Consider the following 24,583-nt stretch of genomic DNA (forward strand, 5'->3'; position numbering starts at 1 on the left):
GATGTGTTTGCTAACTAAACTCATTCCACAACCCCTTGGGAAGTTTCCCTTATTTGTGTTTCCAATGTGAACCAGTATTATTATATTGGCCCATTCATAAATAACAGGAACAAAAAGCCCAAGTGATCCAACAATTGAAACCAGAAGAAATGTCCACAGAAACATCCGATCAAGAACCTGGGCTATGAATTTCAATCTTCAACCACCTCACGCACGGCGCACTCCTTCCTCACATGCCTGGTGATGTAGCGGATGGAGTCCAGCGCAGCCTCCAGTGCACTTCTGGCTGGCCCGGGCCCACCGCCCACTGCAGCCTGCTCTCTCGGGGTGCAGTACCTGTCCACATGGCTTCACATGCACAGCAGCTTGGGAAGCCGGTGCAGAAATACCTTGTGGTCCCAGGGTGCCGTGGCATTGTGTGTGGAGGAAGAATGGTGGTGAATGTTGATGGTGAAGACGGTCACCATGATGGACAGTGTCACAAAGATCATGGTGAACACTAGGTACTCTCTAATCAGAGGGATCACTTTGGAAGAGGAGGGGATGATCTCTTTGATAACCAGGAGGAAGATGGTCAGCGAAATGAGCACGGAAGTGCAGAGGCTAATCTTCTCACCCTCATTCAAAGGGGGGTAGAAGACAACCACAGTGAGGAGGGACAGCCCACTGCAGGGAATGATCAGGAACAAGGTGTAGAAAAGAGGCAGCTGCTTGGTGACGAAGGAGAATGTGATGTAGGGGTACCAGCAGCAGCTGTCGGTTCTGTTTCCTTTGCTCCCTGTGGCGCTCACAATTTCCCATTTTCCATTGTCAAAAAAGTCTGTCCTGTCCACATCTTGGTCCTTGAGGTTGATATCAACCTGTGATCCATCATAGGTCCAAGACCCGAACTTCATGGACCAGTTTTGGATATCAAAAGGAAAGAAGGTGACATCTATGTACAGGAGCTCTTGTAGTTTGCAGGTTGGGTCCAGACCACAGTGCCATTGGCCCTGACCACAGTCTTCGTACTGGTGCCTTCAAAATCTCCGTCTGCATTGTCAAACAGAACAATGTCTGGGGCCCAGAGAGAGTCTGAAGGTACACATAAAACCACTATCCCACCGTAGTCATCAGGGTTCCATCTCAATTTTACATCAATCCATTCCTGCTTCAGCCAGACATTTGTTGTCATTAACTGATTTTTCTCATCCACATCCACTACCTGAGATATGGCAAGTCCAAACTTGATTTTTATTTTGTCATTCAGGTGCTCCACAGGACGAACCCATCTTTTGTAGTCTTGAAATAAATCCTTAAGCTGTCTTCATGTTTTGCAACAAAGGATGATTCAGATAATCCCTTGTCACAGTGAGCTTGTGCTGTCTCCTGCTGAAGGAGCCAACGCTCCACGTGGGATGAAGCTGCGGGCCCCAGAGTAAATGAGTCCACCCCAAACAACCATGGCTGCTGGCAGGAGCCCGGCAGGGGGACAGTGTCAAGGGGCAGAGGGGGCATGGGACACAAGCCACTGGAAGCACATGGGCACGGGACCACTTGAAGCCTAGTTTTGTCCCTACAGTTTGACTGTACTCAAGATTTCTCTGGGCCTCAGTTTCTTCATCTGTAAAATGGGGCAAGTAATACAAGATGGACCTTGGTTGCCTGCCTAAAAGCCACTTCTTTGTTCTACCATGTAAACAACAATGACAACAACAAAAAGAATCCCAATTTCATTGAGGTTGCAAAGTCCATAATCCCAGCAGACGAGCAGAATTGATCTAAGAACTCCATTCCTACAGGCCAGTGACTGCTATGGCAGTGATTGTATGGACGTGAGGGGCAACATCACCAATACACAAGGATGGAAGAGCCAAAGCCCTGCAAGAGCCTGTGTCTTTGGGAACAGTGATCTACCAAACCAACCCTGGTCCACCTATCTCCAGATTTCTTAACAATCAACATTTTTACAGTTTACTCTGGTGTGTGTTGGGCTTTGCATTGCTTGCAGCCTAAAGAAAAAATTTATAATGTTCCTCAGACAAATAGCAGTCACAGGTGATGGTTGTAATAAGTGATAAAGTACTTAGCACAAATACCTGCCACAGTAAATAGTGCTGCAAACGTCAGTAACAATATGTATCAGACAGCGGGAATGGTTTAAAAGAAAGTTTTAAACACAACACAGATAAACAAGATGAATGGTACTAATTTTTAGCATGACAAAAAAGCTTTGTATTCTTTGTAAAATGGGAGGGCTGGGTAGACATGGAGGTAAAGGCAGTGATTATAGCAACAAACCCTCCTGTCTGAGGGTAAGATAAAGCCAAGGCAGAACCTGAAGACCCAGTGCTCCCGGACATGAAAGGGCTGTGGCTCATGCCAGATTTCCATCCACCCGCTCATGAGCAGCCAATCACCCTATCAGCAGCCTCGACTCCTGTCTGAAACCTAACAGTTATACGTGTGTGAATCACCAGCCTTACAAAGGGGCAGGGTTCTTTCAACATACTGTACTCCTTCTCCAGAATACCAAATTTTACCAATATTTTCTAAAAGCATGTTTTATCTCTTTACAGTAGGAAAGACAGACACATCCATATAAAAGAATATAATGTAATAATACAGGGCTGGGAATGTAGCTTAGTGGTAGAGTGTATGCTTAGCATGCAGGAGGCCCTAGGCTCAATTCCTAGTGTTGAGAAAAAAAGAAAAGAAGAGAAAACAAGAAAAAAAGAACATTTTTTTTTCTGGTATAGCTGACCCTTTTGGATCACCAGGATAACTCACAGGACTACAGATAGTTGACACAATGAAATTACCAAATTTTGAAATACAATCTACTAGGATGCAAAATAAGAACGCAGTAAGATAATATGTACATTGCTGAATAGAAAAACATGCATGATCGAGGTAGATACTTTTGTATCTACTACATGTAGTAGATACTTTTAAAATAATCTTAAAGTAAACCAGACTTTTTTCTTCACTGTATATTTTAACAAAGAGATAAATGACCAGATTACAAACTAATGTTGGAAATCACACACACACACACACACACACACACACACACACTCAAAAGCCATATCCACATTTGTCTAGGGCCAGTGTGTATCCAAAACCCCATATTTCCTATGACTATGCATTGATTTTGTAACTGATGGCCATGAGGCTTTTTAAATCCCTGAATTAGTGATCATAGTCAGCATATCTATTAGAGAAGAATAATCAGATTTATAGACAAAAATTCTTCAAGATTTACAAACAAAAGTATATTTCTGGTTACCTCACAGTTACTTAAATAAAATTGCCAGTTCCTAAATATTTTAGCTAAGGTTTTCTTGTATGCTATACATGCACCTACATTTCTTAAAATCCGTCTGCTCCTCTTCCTTCCTTTATAATAAAGGACAAACTTAGTAGTAGCTCAGCTTCTAATGTTGGAAACTGATTGTCCAGAATTAGTGATCTCCACATCACTGGAGAATGAGCTATCTTCTATTCCTTAACAGTAACATCCACTCTTAATAGCAGGGTGGACTTTTTGTTTTCTAACATGACTGTGTCACAGCATACTACTTACAACTGTGGTCTTGACTGAGGAAGACAGCAGTAAGGGATGTCCTGGAAGGAAGTAGATATTTGAGGAGCATGTTACAGTCTCATGGTATTGTATAACAGCTCTATTGAGATATAATTCCCAGACCATGACATCTGCCATTTTAAAGTATGTAATTCAGTGGTTTTGAGTGGAATCACATGTTGCACCATTAATTCCAGAACATTCTCACCCACCTCCAAGAAATCAGTTCCCTTAGTGCTCACTCTGCTTCCCTCTCTCTCACTTCCGCCCACAGCCCCAGCCTCTGGCACTGATGTACTTCTATCTCCACAGGTTTGCCTAATCAGGACACTTCCTTAAATGAAATCGTACAATATGTGGCTTTAAGTCTGGCTTCTTTTACTTCGCATAATGATTTTAAGATTCATCCATGTTGTTGCATGTATTTTACTTCTTTTTATGGAAAGTAGAATTTTATTCCTTTTTATAGTGAAAATATTCTATAGTAAAGATTTGCAACATTTATGTCCATTCATTAGTTGATAGACTTTGGGGTTGCTGTTCTGGGGCTATCAATAAAGCATCTCATAATTTTTTTAATTGAGGTGAATCATACAACATAACCATTTTAAAGTGCAAAATTAAGTGGTATTTAGAGTATTTACAATATTTTTTATTACTACCTCTCTTTACTTTCAACATTTTCTATTAACCACTCTGGAAAAATACCCCATATCCATTAAATAATCACTTCCCATTTCCCCCACCCCTGGTAACACAAATCTGCTTTCTGTCTCAATATAGATTTGCCTTTTTTGGATACACTATACCAAAAGAATCAAACAACATGTAACCTTTTTTTCTGGCTTCTTTTATTTAGCATAATATTTTTGATGTTCATCCAAGTGGTAGTTGAATAATATTCCACCATACCACTGACGAACATGTGGGCTATTTCTACTTCTTGACTTCTTGTGCCACTTTAAACACTCCCATGGTCCTCATTCTAGGCCAGTATCATTCCCTTTCACCTGGATTACAGCCACATTTTAGCTTATCCTTCCTGCCCCCTAGTCCATTACTCTCCACACAGGTCATTCCAGGCTTAAAGCTCTTCAGGGATTTTCTTTTTTTTTCTTTAATTTTTTATAAATTCTTTTATTGGTACATTTTAGGTATACAATACATTTACATTACCTTGGTTCTTATTTTTTTCCCCATTCCCAGCCCTCCCTTCACCCCCTCCACGCTTCCCTATTTACATAGACTTTGTTTCCATTTTTTCCATTTCTCATAATTTTTCCTTTCCCTTCTTTCCTTTTCCCTGCCCCTCCCACTACCCCTACCCCTTTGGACCTTTTCTTCCTATTTCGCATTATCAATTATTCATTCTAATCATTGGTACATTTTAGGTATACAATATGATGACATTCATCATTGGAAATTTGCACCTTTACATAGTCTCTCTTGGTTTTTATTTTTCACCCTTCCCCTCCCCTCCCTTCCATCCCTCCATCCCTCCCTATTTATAAACACTTTGTTTCCATTTTCTCATATTAATTCCATTCCCTTCTTTCCTTTCCCCTACCCCTCCCACTTCCCCTTCCCCTTTGCCCCTTTTTTTCCTATTTCACATTATCTATTATACCTTTTAGTCCTTATTTACACTTTCAGTTTCTCACACTAGAGAAACTATTCAGTATTTATACATGTTTGTACTATTTATTTCACTTAAGAGTATTGTCTCAATGTGCATCCAGTTAGCTATAAATGTCTCTAATTTCTCATTTTTTTATGGCTGAATAGTACTCCATTTTATAAAAAAACCACATTTTCTTTATCCAGTCTCCAGTTGATGGGCACTTGGGCTGTTTCCAAGTTTTAGCTATTACAAATTGTGCTGCTATGAACATGGGTGCACATATATCACTGTGGTATGATTCTTTTAATTCTTTGGGGAAGATACCTAGCAGGGGAATAGCTGGGTCAAATGGGACTTCCAGTCCTAGTTCTTTGAAGTATCTCCATACTGATTTCCACAGTGGTTGCACCAGTCTACACTCCCACCAGCAGTGGAGCAGGGTTCCTCTTTCCCCACAACCCCACCAGCATTTGTTATTGGTTAATTTCATGATAGCAGCCATTCTTTCTGAAGTGAGGTGGAATCTCAGCATTGTTTTCATTTGCATCTCTCTGACCAGTGATGTTGAACATTTTTTCATGTATTTATTTGCTATTTCTACTTCTTTGTCTGAGAAATGTCTGTTCATTTCAGATGCCCATTTTCGGATTGGGTCTTTAAATCTGGGAGATCTGATCTTTTTAAGTTCTTTATAGATTCGAGATAGCAGACCTTTGTCTGAGGAAGAGCAGGTGAAGATTTTTTCCCACATTGTGGGTTGTCTCTTCACACTGCTGGTGGTTTCTCTTGCTGTGCAGAAGCTTTTTTATAAGAAGATATCCATTTGTTGATTGTTTGTGCTAGTTCACGGGCAACTGAGGTTTTGTTCATAAAATCTTTTCCTACACCAATGTCTTCAAGAGTCCTATCTAACCTCTGTTCCAGCCAGTTCAGTGTTTCTCTTTTAATATTTAGATTTTTGGGCTGGGGATTTAGCTCAGTGGTTCCACCACCTGTCTAGCAAGCACAAGGTCCCAAGTTCAATCTCCAGTACCAAAAAAAAATTTAGATCTTTAATCCATTTTTATTTTAATTTAGTGCATGGCGAGAGATATAGGTCTAGTTTTAGTCTTTGGCAAGTTGAAACCCAGTTTTTCCAGCACCATTTATTAAAGAGGCTATCTTTCCTCCAGTGAGGGTGTTTGGCTCCTTTGTCAAAGATGAGGTGGCTGAGTGTGTCTGGCATTATTTCTGCATCTTCTAATCTGTTCCACTGGTCTTCAGGTCTGTTTCTTTGCCAGTACCATGCTGTTATCACAGTAGCTTTGTAGTATAGTTTCAAGTTGGGGGTTGTAATGCCCCCTGCCATGTCTCTGTTACCTATAATTGCTTTTGCTATTCTGGGTCTCTTCTTGTTCCAAATGAATTTTTGGATTCTTTTCTCAAGGTCTATGAAGTATGCTGCTGGGATTTCAATAGGGATTGCATTGAATCTATATAGCAATTTTGGAAGTATAGCCATTTTCACTATGTTGATCCTTCCTACTCAGGAGCAAGGGATGTCTTTCCATTTTCTGATATCCCCTTCAATATCTTTTTTCAAAGTGCTATAGTTTTCAGGGAAGAGGTCTTTGATTTCTTTCGTTAGGTTGATCCCTAGGTATTTCAGTTTTTTGGATGCTATTGTGAAAGGAATTGTTTGCCCTATTTCTCTCTCAGTGACTCTGTTGTTCATGTAGAGGAAAGCTATTGATTTGTGTGTGTTGACCTTATAGCCAGCTACTTTACTGAATTTGGTTATTAAGTCTAGAAGACTTTTGGTGGAGTTCTTGGGGTCTTCTATATAGAGTATCATGTCATCTGCAAATAATGATAATTTGACTTCTTCTTTACCTATCTTTATTCCTTTTATTTCTTTCTCTTGTCTAATTGCCATGGCTAATGTTTCCAGAACTATATTGAACAGGAGTGGTGATAGTGGACATCCTTGTCTTGTTCCTGATTTGAGTGTGAAGGGTTTCAGTTTTTGACCATTTAGTATGATACTGGCTGTTGGTTTTTCATAGATGGCTTCTATCAGTTTGATGTAGAGACCATCTATTCCAATTTTTTGTAGGATTTTTATCATAAATGCATGTTGGATTTTGTCAAATGCTTTTTCTGCATCTATGGAGATAATCATATGGTTTTTGTCCTTGGCTCTATTGATATAGTGTATTACATTGATTGATTTTCGTATATTGAACCATCCCTGCATCCCTGGGATGAACCCCACTTGATCAGGGTGTATGATCTTCTTGATGATCTTCTGCATTCTGTTTGCCAGTATCTTATTAAGGATTTTTGCATCTATGTACATTAGTGAGATTGGCCTATAGTTCTCTTTTTCAGTTGGGTCTTTCTCTGCTTTGGGGATCAAGGTGATGCCTGCTTCCAGGAATGAATTTGGGAGAATTGCTTCCCTTTCAATTTCATTGAAGAGTTTAAACAGTAGTGGCAGTAGTTCCTCTCTAAATGTCTTGTAGAATTCAGCAGTGAAGCCATCAGGACTCAGGCTTTTCTTAGTTGATAAGTTTTTAATTACATTTTCAATTTCATTGATTGATATTGGGTTGGTTAGAATTTTTAGGTCTTCTTCATTCAACTTTGGTAATTCATATGTGTCTAGGAATCTGTCCATTTCTTCTGTGTTTTCCATCTTATTGGCGTATAGTATAGTAGGTATTGAAGTAGGTATTGATGATCCTCTGGATTTCTGCTGGGTCTGTTGTAATTTCACCCTTTTCATTCCTAATTGCATGGATTTGGGCCTTTTCTTTCCTTTTTCTGTTAAGGTTGGCTAAGGGTTTGTCAATTTTGTTGATTCTTTCAAAGAACCAACTCTTGGCTTCATTGATTTTTTTGTATTGTTTTCTGAGTCTCCATTGCATTGATTTCTCCTCTGATCTTTATAATTTCCTGCCTTGTATGAGCTTTGGGTTTGTCCTGCTCTTCTCTTTCTAGAAGCTTGAGGTTCAGCATCGGGTTGTTTAATTGGGTTTGCTCTGTTTTCCTAAGATGAGTATCCACTGCTATGAATTTCCCTCGTAAGATTGCTTTCATTGTGTCCCATAGATTCTGATATGTTGTATTGCCATTTTCATTTATTTGAAGGAACTGTCTGATTTCTTCTTGAATTTCCTCTGTGACCCATTGGTTATTCAGAAGTGTGTTGTTCAGTTTCCACATGTTTATGAAATTTTTCCAGTTTCTATTGCTATGGATCTCCAATTTCATTGCACTATGGTCTGATAATATACAGGGGATAACTTCAATTCCTTTGCACTTACTTAAACATGTTCTATGTGTGAGTATGTGGTCTATTTTTGAGAATGACCCATGTGCAGCTGAAAAGAATGTGTATTCTGATTTTGTGGGGTGGAAGACTCTGTAAACATCTGCTAAGTTCATTTGTTCAAGAGTTCGATTGAGTTCTAGTATTTCATTACTTATTTTTTGTCTAGTTGATCTATGTATTTGTGACAGTGGGGTATTGAGGTCCCCCACTACAGTTGTATTAGTGGACATATCACTTTTCCTGTCTGTTAGTATTTGTTTTAAATAATTGGGTGCACTAGTGTTTGTTGCATAAATATTTATGATTGTCATCTCTTCCTCTTGGATTCTTCCCTTTACAAGGATGTAGTGTCCTTCTTTGTCTCTCTTAATCAGTGTTGGTTTGAAATCTACTTGATCTGCCAAGAGGATAGCTACTCCTGCTTTTTTGGGGGTTCCTGTCACATGGAGTATTGTTTTCTACCCTTTAACTTTCAGTCTATGAGTTTCCTTTTGAATTAACTGTGTTTCTTGTATGCAGCATATTGTTGGATTTTGCTTCTTGACCCATTCTGCCCCTCTAGTTCTTTTGATTGGTGAACTGAGACCATTAACGTTGATGGTTATAACTAAAATGTATTGACTTGTCATTGCCATGCCTTTTTCTTTTTGTTGGGTTCTCCCCCTTTACATTTAATTTCTTGTCATGCCAGATGGGTTCATTCTGCTTTGCTTCCTGGGGTTGTGATCCTCAATGTCTGTTCCTAGGCTATTGTGTAAAATTCTTTGGAGTGCTGGTTTGGTATTCACGAAGTTCCTAAGATGCTCTTTGTCATGAAAGTATCTTATTTCTCCATCCATTTTGAAAGATAGTTTTGCAGGGTACATCAATCTGGGTTGGAGGCTGTTTTCTTTTAGGGCTTGGAATATGTCACTCCAAGCTCTTCTTGCCTTGATGGTTTGTGTTGAGAAGTCTGCTGTGATTCTGATGGGCTTTCCTTTGTATGTGATTTGTTTCTTTTCTCTCACTGCTTGTAGAACTTTGTTCTTCTGTTGGGTTTCTGGAATCTTAACAATTATATGCCTATGTGTAGATTTTTTTTTTATCAAGGCTATTTGGAGTCCTATATGCCTCACTTATCTGTATGTCAAGCTCTTTCCCTCTCCTTGGGAAGTTTTCTGCCATTACTTCTGTGAACAGTTTTTTTATGTCATCTGCACTCTCTCCTATTTCTTCACTGAGCCCAATCAGTCTTATGTTATTCTTCTTTGCATCGTCTAGCAGGTGCTAGATTGATTTCTCAGGGTCCCTTACAATTTTCAAACAATTTTTCTTTTCCTGGTCACTAATTGCAATCTTATCTTCTATATCTGAAATTCTGTCCTCACATTGGCTCATTCTGCCATGTAGACTTTCAGTGGAGTTTTTGATTTCCTAGAAATCTATTTGCATCTGTTTTATGGATTCCATTTGTTTCCTATGTTGGGATTCCATCATGTTTCTCAGCTCCTCTCTAGATTTATTAATCATGTCTTGCACTATGAGCACAATCTCTGCTGTTATCTGAGAAATTATTTCTGATTTCATTTTTTCCAGATCCTCTTTTGTTGCCAGTTCAGTGGGTCCAGGTGTTTGAGTATCAGAGTTTTCCATCTCATTTCCCTTTGAGGTTGCTGTAGGTGATCTGGAGGTCTGGCTTTGAGACTTATTTATGTGTTTTCTCATTTTGACCCAGGGGGGTGTTGTTGGCGCCCAAGCAGCTCACCTCCTCTGAGCTGGGAGCAGTGGGACCATGGCTCAGAAGTCCCTTCCTCTGGGCTGGTAGTGGCAGGATGGACAGTAGCCCAGAAGCCCCTTCCTCTAAGCTGGGAGCAGTGGGACAGAGAACAGCCTGGAAGCCCCTTCCTCGAAGCCCTCTTCAGGGATTTTTCTATGACTCTGAAAAACTCTAAGAGGTCGGAATCATCACTAAGAACTATGGTTGCCCACCCGCTGTTTTCATTTCACATCACCCTCCCAGCAGGTGAAGGGCTCACACCAAGGTGAATTTCTCCAGGATCTTCACAGCCATGTGTCTACTCTGGCCAGTGTAGTTTCTACTTATCTGCCAGTCCCACCTGAAACATTGTACAGATCTATAATCTTACACCACCCCATGCTGCCATTTAGCATTTGCACAATTGTCATATAATTTCCTACTACACTGTAAAAGCTCTACAAGGACAAGGTCTATGCATTATGTTTATCTCCAGCCCTTTAAGCTGGCATTACAGACTTGTGGCATGGGCAGAATTGCCACAAGGCTGCCAAATTTTTAAATCTACTAAAGTTCTCAAAATATTCAACTAAAACCAGCATGCACATATGCACAAACGTAGTTACAGTCATATTATTAATACCCTCCCTACTCACCACCCACCCAAATAGAATTCAAGGAAATGAGACAAAGTCTTCTAAATGATATTAAAATTTGAATTTCTTTGCAAATAGTTCATTACTCTAATCTTAAAAAACAAAACAAAACTGATCTTTCAGACCACAAGGAAACAAGCTTGCTGTAACTGAATGCCTGCCTATCAAAATGTGATCTTCTGGCTTCTGTAATTTTGTCTTTGAAAAGCTCAAAAGAAATACTTTCTAAAGACACATTTGTGCAGTGAGAAAAAATACTCATAACATTAATACTTTGATTCTTTCCCATCTTTATCTTGTGGTATTAACATGTAAATATGGCCTTTGTTTTTCAAGATTTTACCTACTCCTTTTGTTCCCCTTTCAAAGGACAGATCAGTAGATGAGATTATAGCTTTCTATCCTGAAATTAATTTCAATATACTTCAGAAAGCAACTTTAATCACCACCTGGGGGAAAAGATAAATAGCTTAAGTCAGCTTTTTCCACTGTAGGAACTAAAGATTAGAGAAGAAAAAAATAGAAAATGTGATAAAATAAAGCCTCTGGTTGAAAATGCAGTAACACACACACACACACACACACACACAAATGAAAAGCAGAGTGCTTACAATCAGTTCCTTCAAGTTGGGACTGAGACACGGACCTGCTGTGGAAAGTGATAATACATTATTGTTTTGAAGTTTGATTACTTCTAAATAATTATGTCATAGATTTTTCATTATTGGAATATATTACAACTTTCCATTGTACAAAATTAGGGCATTTTCATAATATACACAAATAGAATACTTTTTAAAAATAAATTTGAGGTACTATAAAAAAATTATGAAAAGAATAGTTACTTGCTTATAACAAGGTGCTGAGCTGGAGTAATGAAGAAAATGTGAGATTTGATTTAGTTTGCATCTCTTATTAGCTATGACTTTGAACAAGTTATCTAGCCTCTAAATCCATTATAAAATGGACTATTTTAAGAATTGTTGGTTATATAAGAAAATGAATATAGAAAGCAATACCACAAATATACCATTACTTTTATAATTTCAATAAACACAATTTCACAAAAAGTGCTTAATACAGGTGTAGGAGAAGAATAAATCTCATAGGTTCTCAGTTGGAATGAACCTGTTACAAAAGACAGATTAACAAGGAAAGAACAGAAGTTTATATATATATATATATATGGCACTGAAAGAATAATGCTCAAAGAAGTGGCTTTGAATTCCACCTTATATAGCATCTCTAACAAAGAACGGTAAATTTTTGGAGAAATTTAGTAAAAAGACTTTGGGTCTTTAGGGGAGGCAATTGGGAAGGCAAGTAAATGGCAGTCAAAGCTACCTAATAAAGCCTGTTAATGCAAGCGCGTCTAACACCATCTTCAGGCCAGGAAGCTCCACAGTTGCCTTTGCCGGTTAACCTTTGTCCTCAGGTAGAAAGCGAGGGGAGCTCCCTGTTGTCGCTATAAATCTATGTTCTGCTTCTTGGCAAACAGAGGGAGGGCAGAGAGTTCTGCATCTGCTGCCTTTTGTCTTCAGCTCAACAACTCTTCATATACGGAGCTGCATATTTTGGTCTCCCACACACAAAGGGAAATGCTGAACAGAAGTTTAAATTGTTCTAAGGAATAATAACTAGGAAAAAACCTTAGTAATTCTGCACTCATGTTATCTTAAATCATGCTTTATACTTCATTGTCAGCTTTCCAGGGCCTTACTTAGGCAGACATTTGTAAATCACCAATTTTTAAAAAATGTGAATAGCTGTATATAGACTGATAAGAAAATTATTGACCCAAATTAAGGAAACCATCTTTTTTTGTTGTTGTTAGTACATGTTTGTGGTACTTAATGAATACATTCATTGTGGGAACTCAGTACATGTATATAACACATCTTAATTGTTTTTACATCCCCTTCTAGCCACCTCCACTCTTGGTCCTCTTCCCATTTGCAAAAGATCTCCATCTTTCCTATTGTCTATCTTTTGTTTTGCTCTTTGATTTATTTATACTTCGGGTTTCCAATAAAAGAGAAAGCATACAATATTTAAATTTGTGTGTCTAATTTATTTCACTTAACATTTTGATCTCAAGGTGCATCCATTTTCCTACAAATTACTCAAATTTATACCTGTTTATATGCAAGTAGTATTTCATTCTGTATAAAGTTCACATTTTCTTTATCTATTTATCTGTTGATGGACATTCAGGCCACTTTCATGATTTAGCTGTTATGAACTTGCCGCTATAAACATGGGTATGCACTGTAACATGGTGTCTTTAACTCTTTCAGAAAGATACCTAAAAGGGGAATAGCTGGGTTGAATGGAATTTCTACTTCAAATTTCTTGAGGAATCTCCATACCATTTTCCATCATGGATGTACTAATCCCCACCAACAGTGTAGGAGTGTTCCTTTTTCCCTGCATCCTAGCCACCATTTGTTTTTATTGGTTTCTTGATGATGCTCATTCTTTCCAGAGTAAGATGGAACCTCAGTGTTGTTGTTTTTTTTTTAATTAAATTACTTTATTGGTACTTTGTAGGTATACAACACAATTACATTTCTCATTGGGAACTTGTACCTTTACATGATGCATCTTGGTTCTTATTTACAAAGACTTTATTTCCATTTTTTCCATTTCTCAGCATTTTTCCTTTCCCTTCTTTCCTTTCCCCTGCCCCTCCCACTACCCCTACCCCTTTGGACCTTTTCTTCCTATTTTACATTATCGATTATTCATTCTAATCATTGGGACATTTTAGGTATACAATATAATGACATTCATCATTGGAAATTTGCACCTTTATATAGTCTCTCTTGGTTCTTATTTTTCACCCTTGCCCAGCCCTCCCTTCAATCCCTCCATTCCTCCTTATTTACAAAGATTTTGTTCCTATTTTTCCATTTTCTCATATTAATCCCATTCCCTTCTATCCTTTCCCCTAGCCCTCCCACTTCCTTCCCCTTTGCCCCTATTCTTCCTATTTCACATTACCTATTACACATCTAGTCGTTATTTACACTTTCAGCTTCTCACACCAGAGAAACTATTCAGTATTTATACATGTGTGTCCTATTTATTTCACTTAAGAGTATTGCCTCAATGTGCATCCACTTAGGTATAAATGTCTCTAATTTCTCATCTTTTATGGCTGAGTAGTATTCCATTTTATTTTTAAAAACCCCACATTTTCTTTATCCAGTCTCCAGTTGATGGGCATTTGGGCTGTTTCCAAGTTTTAGCTATTACAAACTGTGCTGCTATGAACATGGGCACACATATATCACTGTGGTATGATTCTTTTAATTCTTTGGGGAAGATCCCCAGCAGTGGAATAGCGGGATCAAAGGGGACTTCCAGTCCTAGTTCTTTGAGGTATCTCCATACTGATTTCCACAGTGCTTGCACCAGTCTACACTCCCACCAGCAGTGGAGCAGGGTTCCTCTTTCCCCACAGCCCTGCCAGCATTTGTTATTGGTTGATTTCATGATAGCAGCCATTCTTTCTGGGGTGAAGTGGAATCTCAGCATTGTTTTCATTTGCATCTCTTGAATGACCAGTGATGTTGAACATTTTTTTATGTATTTATTTGCTATTTCTACTTCTTTGTCTGAGAAATGTCTGTTCATTTCAGATGCCCATTTTCGGATTGGGTCTTTAAATTTGGGAGGTCTGATCTTTTTAAGTTCTTTATAGATTTGAGATAGTAGACCTTTGTCTGAGGAAGAGCAGGTGAAGATTTTTTCCCACATTGTGGGTTGTCTCTTCATACTGCTGGTGGTTTCTCTTGCTGTGCAGAAGCCTTTTAATACAAAGAGATCCCACTTGTTGATTGTGCTAGTTCACGGGCAACTGAGCTTTTGGTCATAAAATCTTTTCCTACACCGATGTCTTCAAGGATTCTACCTAACCTCTGTTCCAACTGGTTCAGAGTTTCTATTTTAATATTTAGATCTTTAATCCATTTTGATTTTAGTTTAGTGCATGGTGAGAGATATAGGTCTAGTTTTAATCTTTGGCAAGCTGAAGCCCAATTTTTCCAGCACTATTTATTAAAGAGGCTATCTTTCCTCCAGTGAGGGTGTTTGGCTCCTTTATCGAAGATGAGATGGCTGAGTGTGTCTGGTGTTGTTTCTGCATCTTCTAATCTGTTCCACTGGTCCTCAGGTCTGTTTATTTGCCAGTACCATGCTGTTTTTATCACAGTAGCTTTGTAGTAGAGTTGCAGGTTGGGGATTCTGATGCCCCCTGTCATGTCTCTGTTACCTAGAATTGCTTTTGCTATTCTGGGTCTCTTCTTGTTCCAAATGAATTTTTGGATTCTTTTCTCAAGGTCCATGAAGTATGCTGCTGGGATCTCAATTGGAATTGCATGAAATCTATATAGCAGTTTTGGAAGTATGGCCATTTTCACTATATTAATCCTTCCTACCCAGGAGCAGGGGCTGTCTGTCCATTTTCTGACATCATCTTCAATCTCTTTTCAGAGTGCCATAGTTTTCAGAGAAGAGGTCTTTGATTTCTTTTGTTAGGTTGATTCCTAGGCATTTCGGTTTTTTGGATGCTATTGTGAAAGGAATTATTTGCCCTATTTCTCTCTCAGTGTGTCTGTCATTTGTGTAGAGGAAAGCTATTGATTTGTGTGTGTTGACCTTGTAACCAGCCATTTGACTGAATTTGGTTATTAAGTCTAGAAGACTTCTGGTGGAGTTCTTCGGGTCTTCTATATAGAGTATCATGTCATCTGCAAATAATGACAATTTGACTTCATTACCTATCTTTATTCCATTTATTTCTTTCTCTTGTCTAATTGCCATGGCTAATGTTTCCAGAACTATATTGAACAGGGGTGGTGATAGTGGACATCCTTGTCTTGTTCCTGATTTGAGTGTGAAGGGTTTCAGTTTTTGACCATTTAGTATGATACTGGCTGTTGGCTTTTCATAGATGGCTTCTATCAGTTTGAGGTAGAGACCATCTATTCCAATTTTTTGTAGGATTTTTATCATAAATGCATGTTGGATTTTGTCAAATGCTTTTTCTGCATCTATGGAGATAATCATATGGTTTTTGTCCTTGGCTCTATTGATATAGTGTATTACATTGATTGATTTTCGTATATTGAACCATCCCTGCATCCTTGGGATGAATCCCACTTGATCAGGGTGTATGATCTTCTTGATGATCTTCTGCACTCTGTTTCCCAGTATCTTATTAAGGATTTTTGCACCTCTGTTCATTAGTGAGATTGGCCTATAGTTCTCCTTTTCAGTTGGGTCTTTCTCTGCTTTGGGGATCAAGGTGATGCTTGCTTCCAGGAATGAATTTGGGAGTACTGCTTCCCTTTCAATTTCATTGAAGAGTTTAAACAGTAGTGGCAGCAGTTTCTCTCTAAATGTCTTGTAGAATTCAGCAGTGAAGCCATCAGGACCTGGGCTTTTCTGAGTTGATAAATTTTTAATTACATTTTCAATTTCATTGGTTGATATTGGGTTGTTCAGAATTTTTAGGTCTTCTTCGTTCAACTTTTGTAATTCATATGTATCTAGGAATCTGTCCATTTCTTCTGTGTTCTCCATCTTATTGTCGTATAGGTTCTGGAAGTAGGTATTGATGATCCTCTGGATTTCTGCTGGGTCTGTTGTAATTTCACCCTTTTCATTCCTAATTGCATGGATTTGGGCCTTTTCTTTCCTTTTTCTGACAAGGTTGGCTAAGGATTTGTCAATTTTGCTGATTCTTTTGAAGAACCAACTCTTGGCTTCATTGATTTTTTTGTATCGTTCTCTTAGTCTCCATTGCATTGATTTCTCCTCTGATCTTTATAATTTCCTGCCTTGTATGAGCTTTGGGGTTGTCCTGCTCTTCTTTTTCTAGAAGCTTGAGATTCAACATCAGGTTGTTTAATTGGGCTCATTCTGTTTTCCTAATATGCATATTCACTGCTACGAATTTCCCTCATAAGACTGTTTTCATTGTGTCCCATAGATTCCAATATGTTGTATTGTCATTGTCATTTAATTGAAGGAACTGTCTGATTTCTTCTTTAATTTCTTCTGTGACCTATTGGTTATTCAGAAGTGTGTTGTTCAATTTCCACATGTTTATAAAACTTTTTGAGTTTCTTTTGCTATGGATCTCCAATTTCATCGCACTGTGGTCTGATAATATACAGGGGATAACTTCAATTCCTTTGCACTTACTTAAACATGTTCTATGTGTGAGTATGTGGTCTATTTTGGAGAATGACCCATGTGCAGCTGAGAAGAATGTGTATTCTGATTTTGTGGGGTGGAAGACTCTGTAAACATCTGTTAAGTTCATTTGTTCAAGGGTTTGATTGAGTTCTAGTATTTCATTACTTATGTTTTGTCTAGTTGATTTATCTATTTGTGACAGTGGGGTATTGAGGTCCCCCACTACAATTGTATTAGTGCATATATGACTTTTCATGTCCGTTAGTATTTGTTTTATATAATTGGGTGCACTAGTGTTTGGTGCATAGATATTTATGATTGTCATCTCTTCCTCTTGGATTCTTCCCTTTACAAGGATGTAGTGTCCTTCTTTGTCTCTCTTCATCAGTGTTGGTTTGAAATCTACTGGATCTGCAAAGAGGATAGCTACTCCTGCTTTCTTTTGGGTTCCTGTCGCATGCAGTATTGTTTTCCACCCTTTAACTTTCAGTCTATGAGTTTCCTTTTGAATTAAGTGTGTTTCTTGTATGCAGCATATTGTTGGATTTTGCTTCTTGACCCATTCTGCCAGTCTGTTTCTTTTGATTGGTGAATTGAGACCATTAACATTGATGGTTATAACTGAAATGTATTGACTTGTCATTGCCATGACTTTTTCTTTTTGTTTGGTTCACTCCCTTTACATTTAATTTCTTGTCATGCCAGATGGGTTCATTCTGCTTTGCTTCCTGGGGTTGTGATCCTCAATGTCTGTTCCTAGGCTATTGTGTAAAATTCTTTGGAGTGCTGGTTTGGTATTCATGAAGTTCCTAAGATGCTCTTTGTCATGAAAGTATCTTATTTCTCCATCCATTTTGAAAGATAATTTTGCAGGGTACATCAATATGGGTTGGAGGCTGTTTTCTTTTAGGGCTTGGAATATGTCACTCCAAGCTCTTCTTGCCTTGATGGTTTGTGTTGAGAAGTCTGCTGTGATTCTGATGGGCTTTCCTTTGTATGTGATTTGTTTCTTTTCTCTGACTGCTTGTAGAACTTTGTTCTTCTGTTGAGTTTCTGGAATCTTAACAATTATATGCCTATGTGTAGGTTTTTTTAAATCAAGGCTATTTAGAGTCCTATATGCCTCACTTATCTGTATGTCAAGCTCTTTTCCCCTGCTTGGGAAGTTTTCTGCCATTTTTTCTGTGAAGAGATTTTTTATGTCATCTGCACTCTCTCCTCTTTCTTCATTGACCCCAGTCAGTCTTATGTTATTCTTCTTTGCATCATCTAGCAGCTGCTGGATTGATTTCTCATGTTCCCTTATAATTTTGAAGCAATTTTTCTTTTCCTGGTCACTAATTGCAATCTTATCTTCTATATCTGAAATTCTGTCCTCACATTGGCTCATTCTTCTGTGTAGACTTTCAATGGAGTTTTTCATGTCCTGGAAATCTATTTGCATCTGTTTTATGGATTCCATTTGTTTCTCATGTTGGGATTCCATCATATTCCTGAGCTCTTCTCTAGATTTATTAATCATGTCTTGCACTAGGGGCACAATTTCTCCTGTTATCTGAGAAATTATTTCTGATTTCATTTTTTCCAGATCCCCTTTTGTTGCCAGTTCAGTGGGTCCAGGTGGTTGAGTATCAGAGTGTTCCATGTCATTTCCCTTTGGAGTTGCTGTAGGTGATCTGGAAGTCTGGTTTTGAGACTTATTTACGAGTTTTCTCATTTCAACTGGGGTGGGGGGCTGTTAGCGCCTACAGGGATTACCTCCTCTGAGCTGGGAGAGGTGGGACAGGAGCCCGGAGCAGTGGTAGGGATGGTGGCCCAAAAGCCCTTTCCTCTGGGCTGGGTGCAGCGGGAGGGATGGTGGCCGGGAAGCCCCTTCCTCTGGACCAGGAGCAGTGGGACAGAAGGTGGCCCAAAAGCCCTTTCCTCTGGGCTGGGAGCAGCGGGAGGGACGGCGGCTCAGAAGCCCCGACCTCTGGTCCAGGAGCAGCGGGACTCAGTACCTTGGTCTGGTGGTCTGGTGTCCTCTGTGTCTTTGTAGTGTGGAACCAGGTGGCTGCCTGTCTGCAGCGGGGTGATTCGGTGTCTTTGCCTGACTTGGGACCTCGGTAGGGGGTGCACAGACCAGCCTCTCTGCACCGGGACGATTCAGCGTGTTCTGCGTGACTCGAGCCCTCGGTAGGGCGTGCGCAGACCTACCTGTCTGCAGCGGGCTGATTCGACGTTTTCTGCAGGACTGGGGACCTCGGTACGGTGTGGGCAGACCTGCCTGTGTGCAGCGAGGATCAGTGTTGTTTTTTTAATTTGCATTTCCCTAAAGACCAGCGATGTTGAACATTTTTTTCATATATTTATTGGCCATTTGTACTTTGGAGAAGTGTCTTTTTATTTCAGTTGCCCTTTTTTTGACTGGGTCTTTTGTTCTGCAGGATTTTTTGAGGTTTTTTTAGCGGGGAGGGTACGGGGGATCAAACTCAGGACCTTGTACTGGCGAGGCAGGCAGGGTGCCACTGAGCTAAACCCCTGGCCCTCTGTTTTAATATTTAGATCTTTAAACCATTTTGATTTTAGTTTAGCATATGGTGAGAGATATTGGTCTAGCGTCAATTTTCTGTATGTGGATAGCCAGTTTTCTTAACCTTATTAATTACAGCCAGAATCATGTCATACATTCTCCTTAGGTTATACTTTTCTAAAAAGCAGGCAATCCCTCACATGGCAAAAATCCATAGAAAACATAGACAACGTATACTACAAAAATTATCTGATGTTACAACAGAAAATTATGAAATACCACAGACCTGAAAACATGATCTCTTTTCAAAATTTTTGCAAAAATGAATCTCCAGAATTAGGTTCCATTAAATTTATCATTCTCCTTTACCAAGAACTTTTTTTTCAACAAAGTTGCACACTAACCTCTTAAAGGAAGGTGAAGTGTCTTAACAACAGGGAGTGATCCTTTTCAATAATAAGCAAAATAGAAGCACTAAATATAAATAAGCTTCATTTCATCTCATACACAAGTTCTGACTTTTTTCTTCCAAGTTATTTATTATTCAATCAAGAAAGTTCAGACATACCTAAATTTGGAATGTTTGAACTTCTTTTAACCATGAAATAGTTTATTATTACAAAGTTAAAACACTCACACATTCTATGTAGACAGTAATGTAAATTATATAAAAGATTATACAGAAGTTTACCTCTTATTCATGTTTTACAAACATCTCTAATTCACAGACTCAGATTTTATAATTTCCCCTATTTTTGGTTACACAGTGCTTTACAACTTCAGTAACTTTATGAAATTCAACCATTGTAAAGATTACTGAAACATCTACCAAATAAAATAAACAGCACTTATTACATTTAAAGTGAAAATTTCCTTCCAAAATTACCAAAGCCATTCTTAAATATTCATTCCTCCCAAAATGAAACAAAAACTGTTGGAATTTGAAAGGCTTTTTATTTTGCTTTTTATTTTTTTAATGTCAGGGTGGTATGATCTTTGGATATTTGGCTGTTGAAAGCTGAGTTATACAAAAGAAATCTCCAGAGAACAGAGGCTTTTCTGTTTATACAGTATTTATTCTCAGGCCTGCCCTTCATCTCAGTTTGGCTTTCCACGTTGATTCAATTTTAGCGCTTCCTGGAGAGAACTAAGTTCTAATCAGCACCATCAGGAAGAGAACAGACAAAGCACAATGAGAAAATGCAGACCTCATATCTCTGAAAGCAGTGAATACATTCGAAGCTATCAAACAATATAAGGCACATTATAACTTTTAATAAGTTTTACCTCTGTGAACATGAACAAGAAATATCCAATGAATCCATCCATTCAACAGGCTCCCGACTTCTACCGAGAGGAACACCAGGTACCAAAACTTCACTTCGCACCCATCCCATGGAGCTGAGCTGACCACAAACTCATTTGTAGGCTATCGGGTAGTGATGCTTGGATAATCTCCACAGAAGCGCTGGAGCAAAGGAGAGACAACCCAGAGGCACTAAGTTACCTACACTACTTCCTGTTTATTTTTTCCTGCTTTCTGATTGAAAAGCTGAGTCACAGTAGCCATGACAACTCCCCAAAGATCATGCTTCAAACCCCCAAATGAAACGTTTGCAATCCTCTTGCACCACCAAAAGCAAGGAATCAGTCCTGTAAAGAAAATTCGTACTGCATATTAATTTGCTTCTCTTGGATATTTTTTACATACGAGCAGGCAGTCTCTCACATGGTGGAAGTCTGAAATGTGTTGGCTGCAGGAGTCCACAAATCCATGCCTGCTTGTGCTGCCTCGGGGATTCAGGAGCTTGAGCAGCACCAGAGGAGGCCGCTAGAAATTCACCGTGACCACTGAGGCCTAGATGAGCTACCTTGGGCCACTAAGGGTCACAGTGGTGATGATGAGAGCCCAAGGCCTGGCCAAGTGCCCAGTGCCCCAGTCCCCAAGGAAGCCCAGAGCGGCGCTGCCCTTCTTTTCAGCAATGCTTGGGGCTGCGCTAGCAGAGCACCTGAGCAGTGTGCTGAAGCAGGAGGGCTTCATCCTGGTGTAGGGGATCCGGGCCTCTGGGAGACTGAGGCAGGAGGACTGCAAGCTCAAGCCCACCCTCAGTGAGATCCTATATCAAAATGTTAAAAGACTGAGGGTATAGCTCAGTGGGAAGCCCCTGGGTTCAATCCTCAGTACAGGGGAAAAAATAAAACCCACCTCAGTGCTGGCCAAGGGCATCAGATACATGCTGTCCTTGCACACGTAGGCTTCTCCTCCCTCTCCTCACCCAGGAGCTGCGAGAGCAGGAACTCAGTGGCCGCTTGCCTGGCCTGCAGCTCACAGAACCGCTGCACAAGCCGTGGCGTGTTGCACAGGGACACCGCCGTCAGGGCTTGCCCTACCCCGCGGTGTCACACCTGGCTGAGCTGTCCAGGCGCTCAGCCCTCCCCTGGGCCTTCTCCTGACCAGCTGCACTACCTCCCTAGCCCCTGAGCAGCCTGGGCCAGGGAGCACTCCCAGGACATCAAGCATGCGAGAGAGTTTAAATAGGTAGCATCACCCTGCTCCTTCCCCCCAGAACTGCCCCCTTCCCATTAGTGCCCCGCTTCCTGCAGGCCCACCCCCTTTACCACCCTTTGGCTGCCACAGGAACCCTCCTCAGCCAGTTCTCATTGATTCCAGATCTCACCTCGGCACTGAGTAGGGCTTTTGTACCCAAGTGGCTTTTGTCCAGGCCTACTCTACGAAGACCTTCAGAAAAAAAAATTCAACAAATTCAGAGGGTTGACACAGTAATAGGCGAGAAAATAGATGAGGAGCTGGGGAAGAAGCCAAGAGTGGCCCTGAACTGTTGGCTACCATTTCTGAAAGGCTCGGCTAACTGTGCCCCAGCCCCTGGCAACAGTGTTCTACCAAGTCAGTGAGTGGGTGTTGGAGGCCTGGTCCCGGGCTTGCAGCCTCACACAACCTTCTTATCAGGCAGATGAGGCTGACCTGGGCCTGCACTCAGACCTCTCCTGTCTCCCTCCAGCAGTTTAGGGAGGCCCTAGAGGCATGGAGGTTCTAGCTAAGTGGGCTGGGTGGGAACGCTGGTATTTTCACCCATTCATTATTTTTTCTTTGACTACTGAATTCTTGGCATGATTTTGGCAAACACAAATGTAAGAAACTCTCTCTTCTCCTGCAGAGCTTGCAGTCTTATGGGCCTGGATAAATCAGTAGGTTAAATCAGTAGCATACTTACTGTGTGGCAGGCCCTGAAGCAGGCATACTCTTGCTGTCTTCCAAACAAGGAGATTTTAAAAAATTAATTATTTAAGAACCTGTAAAGAGCCACAATCAAGTCAAGCAGGGCAGGAGGGTATCTTAAAGAAATTTAGGATGGGGGTCACTGCTGACCTTGAGGAAGGACTGTTTCAGTAGGACAGGAGAGGACAGGCTGCAGAATTGGGCGCCAGAAATGGAGGGAATCCAGCCCAGAGGCATCCTTGAGAAAGCTTGGTTCTGAAGAAACCAAGCAGGCAGGATTTCTCAGGGCATCTGGCAGTTTTCTGCCCCTCACTTGTATTCAAATCCAAAAGGCTTTGGAAAGGTTCCTCTTCTCCGCTCCAAACCATCCGACCTGGCCAGGGCCTCCAAAATGCAAGGGCAAGTGGAATTTGGCCTTTGGTGGAGGAACCCTTTGAGAATCTCAAACAACCCGAATCAGAAATTGGAGTCAAGGCCCTGGAGTTGTACACTTTTATGAAGCTCCCTCAGGTGATGATGGTCCACTCTCAAGTTGAAGAGGGGCTAAGCAAGGAGATCTTAAAGATCCACACAGTCATAACTGCTGTAACAACACGAACACGGAAAATCGGATTGGGGCAGATTAGAGAAGGCCTTTATGTCTGGGTCAGGACTTTGAGTTTTATCCCTAGGGTGGGCCACCGTTTCTCAGGAGTGTGAGCCACAGACCACCTCATCAGAATCCCCCGAGTTTTTATTTAAAATGCCAGCTCACACTCCAAACTTCTGCATGAGAATCTGTGAGGGCAGGAATCTGCGACTTTACTAAGCTCCTAGGTGACTCTTCACTAAACCACCTAAGTTTGAAAACTGCAGTATGTAGATGATGGGAGGTCAAGAACTTCTAAAAAGTTCTTTGATCAAGAATATTCAACCCCTATATTCTGACCTGGATGTGCATACAACTATGAAGATTTACCAAGATATACATTAGATTAAATCACATTCATACTTTGTTTATGTTATACCATAATTTAACAAAAAGTTGGCTGGTATAAAACTGACCACGCACTAGGAATGGCAGACATAGATTGCAATAAAGAATTTTTTATTTTTGAATGCCTGACCTTATTGCAGTTTTCTACCTGGAATTCCAGCATTAAAGAGAAGACTCTGTCCTTGAGTTGTAAGAGAACAAGGAAGTGTTAACATACCCTGGCTGGCCCAACTAGGGCTTCCAAAGTGTGCCCCTGGAAGTACTGGTGAACTTGAAAAGGGTCGGTGGTGATTAAACTTGAGAGAAACATTGCCTTAGAGCTTGCTTTAGGAGATCTACAAGGCACAGTAACATGCTGCAGAGTGAGTCGTTCTATAGTGACAAATCTTAACTTTGTTAATTTAGGGTTTCCTAATTTTACTAGTTCTTAGAACCCCCTTTTTATTTCATACTTATTTGTATTTTACAGGCAATCTTCCATGAAGCATATTTTGAGATGCTATTGGAAATGAAGTTTAACTTAGGTGCAATGGCACATGGCTATAAATCCCAGCACTCTGTCTGGGAGGCTGAGGTTCAAGCCCAGCCTGAGCAATTTAGTGACTTAGTGAGAACCTGTCTCAAAATAAAAAATTTAAAAAATTAAATACTTAAGAAAGGCCTGGGGATGTAGCTCAATGCAAAGGCCCTGGTTTCAATCCCCTATCCATGCATGCACACACAGAGAAAGAAATAGAAGTTAAAGAAAATAAGGGGG

At 40.1% G+C, this 24,583-nt stretch overlaps 1 pseudogene; it reads right to left on the minus strand.

The window, feature by feature from the left end:
- Positions 1-350: 350 nt before the first annotated feature.
- Positions 351-928, minus strand: LOC106008627 (neuronal acetylcholine receptor subunit alpha-5 pseudogene; annotated as a pseudogene).
- Between the last annotated feature and the right edge of the window lie 23,655 nt (positions 929-24,583).

Source organism: Heterocephalus glaber, unplaced genomic scaffold (genome assembly GCF_053883595.1).
Source record: "Heterocephalus glaber isolate CG9 unplaced genomic scaffold, H.glaber_assembly_v1.0 deba00001449, whole genome shotgun sequence".
NCBI lineage: Eukaryota > Metazoa > Chordata > Mammalia > Rodentia > Bathyergidae > Heterocephalus > Heterocephalus glaber.